Below are 5000 nucleotides of genomic sequence, written 5' to 3' on the forward strand. Positions count from 1 at the left end.
CTATCATTCCTTATCTTGGGGAAAAATATAATTTGGTATGCAGGCCAATCTGTCCATCATAATCAGCATTCCTCTTCCTTTCAGAGGTTGTTCTTCCTCTGTCTCTTTCCCCCCAGGTCAGCTCTGACTGATACTGTGATGACAAGCACCTAAGGATTTGTAGCCAATTGACGAGCCAGGCATCATCCACTCCAATATGTGCACATTGAAGAAAAACACACATAAACACATACACACACCACACACACACACACATACACACTGAGAGTTGGGACTGACAGGGGTTCATGGCCGCGTCTCTCAAGGCTGTTCTGTGTGAGAGTGTTTAGAATCTCTCTCTCATAACAGGATATGACTGATGATGGAAAGACTGGTCTAGGACTGAGAAGTGTCTGCCTTGAGAATATGGACTCGGACACGTACGCCCCCCCACTCCGAAAGAGGAGACACACATACGCTGGTGAACACGCACGGCGTGCACATTGACACCGAAATAAAGACACACAGAGATCTAAGTGAACCGACAAACTCACACACGTCCCGCACTTGGTAGCCCACGTGCACACCCCCTCATACACTCATGGTCACACCAGATTTCCATTTCTCGCTTGCCTTTCTCCCAGTTCAGCGAGGCTACCAATCAGATCCAATGTCCACCTTTCTCCCCCCTTCCGCCCTGGGTTTTCAGTGGAATATTCTCCTCGTAGGACAGGACTTGTGTTAATGAAGCGTAGTTTCCGTGACCCAACCCCCCCCCCCCCCTCCCCCCCGGCAGCGTCTGAGCGGGGGCTCTTTAAGTCCTGTTCCATCACGTTGGCCCCCCCAGCGGGGTCGTGAAATAACAGGAGGCTGTCAGCAGCTCCACATCACAGCTAGGGAGCTGCCGTCAGCAATGCTTCTTTCCAGAATGTCTCACTCACACACGTACTCACACGCGCACACACACACACACACGTTCATGGAGCTGACACCAACTGGGTGTTTGGTTTTCCCGTTTGTGCCCATCAATCAGCCTCACTACTGTTTTCCACGCAATTTGATTGGAGGCCAGATAAATACATAAACGCACACTTACAGAGACGCACACTCACTCAACACACGTACGTTGATTCTTGATGAAACTTCAAAGGGATTTCAGTGTGGTTGACTTGTTGCCGTGTCATTTTTGTTTGCCGTAGGCAAGTCTGGCCAATAATTCGGTATGCAATGATCCCTCTCAGTGACATCACTTCCTGCTTTAGGACACCCTACTCCTTTCCAAACCTTGAACTTACAGGCCCAAACCAGAGCCTGGGACCCTGCATCCCTGACTCAGATGACCTATTCCCTGGACCCAAGGCCACAAACACTGCCAGGAGCCCATTCATATTGCCCAGGATTGTTCTATCCTGTCAGAGCTTGCCATGCTGAAGGCACAGATGGCCATGAATACTGGATGGAAGCCGAGGCCAGCGAGGTCAGCGGAGGTCTGACTGGTAGGAAACATGGATCACACATGACCATTCAAATGAACAGAGCTCTGGCTATTTCCAATTCTGGGAATGCCAGGCCTCCATGACCTGGCCCAAGCGATACCTTCCCATGAAACTAGTATGAGTAGCAGTATCGTTAATGTTCTGTCAGGTTTTAGACAGGTGTTTGAAGTGTGTAATTCCTGTCCTATTGTTAGTCCATCAGTGGCGGTTGGATCTCATCCGCTCTGGGTTTTATAAAGACCAGGAGTCAGGAAACCAAGTAAGAAATGCATATGTACAGTAAGGGAATATATTTCACCTGAGTGCATGATGTATTAGTAAGGTCAATGTTGACAGTCAACACAGAGTGGCACATGAGGATAATGGCAAACAATGGCACCACAAGACGTGCTAAAGCACATTCACAAACAATTCCAAGATCGGTGAGCAAACATTTCCAGTGCCTTGAGAGGGCTATCTGACTCTATATGAAAGGCTGTTTACCTCCAGACTGCTCGTAAAGTGAGTCAACGATGACAGTGCAGCTGTGAGATCAGGCCAGTCACATGGGCGAGGGCAGGGTTTTCTCACAGTCAAAGCTATGTATCGGGCTGAGTTACAGTTTTAATAGGGGGTGCAGACAGACAGACAGCTCCCCGACCATGTTAAATGTTGGAGGTGGTGTAGTCTCATGACCTGAGGTAAGAGATGTTCCCACAGTCATCTGCCTGGGTTATAGTCTCGGCCTGGTCTGACCACAGACACGCCCTCTTACCTCAGCATGCACCCTCAGGGTTCTCTCTTTATGTCCCACAATGGCTGCCGTAGCCAAGGCTACAGCACAGTCGTGGCGTTTGGAAAAGGTTCACCCACACACATTTGTATTCATGCATCATATACGTCACATTCATCCTCGCACGTACGCAGTCTCGCCTTCACACACACAAACACACACGCAGATTATCCAATCAGAATGCCATTTGTCTCAGACCCTCGTGTGTTTGTCAACAAGAAGAAATAATATTTGCACGTTCTCCCACGATCAGCTTGTGAGGTCTTGTGACCTCGCGATGGAAAACGAGAAGCCTGCTTTGTGGGCTTGTTTCACTCAACCAGAAAACACCCAGACACATCCTCATTCCCTCAGACAGGAGTATGAGAAAGACAGGGTGATTCAGAGAAGCAGTGGGGAGCTCGGAGAAACAGACAGATGATAGCTAGCTGCCAGCTGCTTTTACACCCTTTCCCCCGTTTCTCATATGAGTGTTGTGGCCTAGGCCGTACCTTTCGATCACTAAATCCAAGAGCAGACCTTGTGAGAAAAGGCCCAGACGTTTCTGTGTTTCCCCACAGCTTTACAAGTCATGGGGCGGATCCCCCCACCTCGCCCCCCCCCCACACACAGTGTAGTCTAGAGTTGAGTCATCTCTGAGAGGGTTCAATCCGACCTACAGTTTCACACAGCGAAACATGCTAATTGGACATCAAAGCAGATGTACACAGAACAGTCTCGGATTCACACACGCATACAAACACACACAATCAATTTCGGTAATAAGCTCATGAATGTTTGACCTATTACATCATTTTAACACACACACTCTTGAGAATCTATTCTATGGCACTCATTTCCCTTGGGTCAGTGGACATTGCAGATTTAGATAGGGGGGTCTTAATCTTATACTGCCAATGTAAAATGATCAGACGCCATAATGCCTTCACAGTGCTGTTCACTCCCAATCAAAACTCAGAACAGATTGACAGGAACTGCTTAGGGGCAGAGCCAGGTGGTCAAAAGTTAAGGGTCAAACATGTCACCTTTCCTGTAGTGCTTGTAGGGTAAACGTTATTATAGTTGAGCATAATGTAGGCATAATCATTATCAGGTGTATTTATGTGTGGATGCCTGTGTGCGTGTGTGTGTCTGTGTGTGTGTGTGTGTGCGTGCGTGTGTGTGTGTGTGTGTATGCGTGTGTGTGTGTGCTCTATATGAGCTGGGTTCCACTAAGGTCAGAGGTGGAGAGGAAGGGAGGTATCATTTTTTATGTATAGGGCATATATCCTCTGCAGTTCCAGGAAATGATTAATAAACAGAACCATAACATGCGTTTACACAAGTACCTTCCAGGAAATGATCCTACCCAATGAGAGACAGACACATGCCATGTACACATGTATATGGTTTCTGGTGACTAAGACACAAGGTTCTTGTGAAGTTCCTGTAGTTGTGCTGGGGAATGGACTACATGTATGCATCCCATCATGACTGTTAAGCAAATGGTTGAAGAAACCGTTTCAGTTTCTAACTGACTCTGCGAGAGCTCTCTAAGAGACATGATGATCCCTGTGCCGTTGCCATTGTTTCAGAAGCTTTTGATGTGTGGTCTGAGAAAGAGTTGGTTTTGACGTTGTGCTGCTTCAGAGACAGTGAATATAGGAGAACTGGAGAGGTGGGTGTTTAATGAGATCAATGACTTTTCCATTTCATTCAAAACTTGAATGATTGATTGAATGTGTGAACATTGCTATCTACACAGGGATCTGCACCATACACACCCTTTCCTGTAATGGGAAATACTTCCTCCCTTCAGTACACATTCTACTGCAGAGTAAGTATCGTATTCGTAATTCGTAAATTCGATCAATTGTATCAGACAGACACACAAAAACACTCCTAATTTGGCGATTCTTGCCCCATTTGCCAGTTTTAACAGATTTTACTGTCATGAATGCATTTTTGCCATTTGAGGCTGTTGTCTTTTGTTGCTTTCCTTCGTTTCCTTCCTTTTTATGTCATCACATATTCATTTCATTGTCCAGAATGACGTTGCGTTATACTGTACACATACATCTCTTTGACTTAACACACACACACACTCTTCCCTCACCCTGTTTACTCTATGACTGTGTTGCCCTAAGCTGTTTCTGGTGTTGGTCTAAGTGTGCTGTCATGTGACAATCTATGTTTGTAGACTGGGGTGACCTCACGACCCAGGCCTCCATCAACTGTGGTCATGTGGCTGGGACGACTGCACTGTTGAGGCCAGACCTGACCTGCAACGCCTTTCCACCTCTCACCCTCCCGCCCTCTCTCTCTCTCTCTCTCTCTCTCTCTCTCTCTCTCTCTCTCTGTGTCTGTCTGTCTGTCTGTCTCTCTACCTATCCCCTCTTTATCTATTTCTTTCTCCTTCACCCTTTCTCTCCCACCCCCGACGGTCTTGCTCTATTTCTCTCCCTCTCTCTTCCTTCCCCTGTCTCCTCCTCCCTCCCTCTGTCTCTCTCTCTCTTCCTCTCTTTCTCTCCCCCTATCTCTCTCACTGGCATTCTCGCTCCCAGCTGAACTTGTTCACCTCGTCCGCTGAGACGTGTCACACGTGTTGCAGAGTGACTCATGACCTCGAGTAGGGTAGAGAGTGGGGGAGAGAGACTGGGTTAGAGAGTGGGGGAGAGAGACTGTGTGAGAGAGTGGGGGAGAGAGACTGTGTGAGAGAGTGGGGGAGAGAGACTGTGTGAGAGAATGGGGGAAAGAGACCATGTGAGAGAGTG

The sequence above is a fragment of the Hypomesus transpacificus genome, chromosome 11, assembly GCF_021917145.1.
Source record: "Hypomesus transpacificus isolate Combined female chromosome 11, fHypTra1, whole genome shotgun sequence".
In the NCBI taxonomy this organism is placed as follows: Eukaryota; Metazoa; Chordata; class Actinopteri; order Osmeriformes; family Osmeridae; genus Hypomesus; species Hypomesus transpacificus.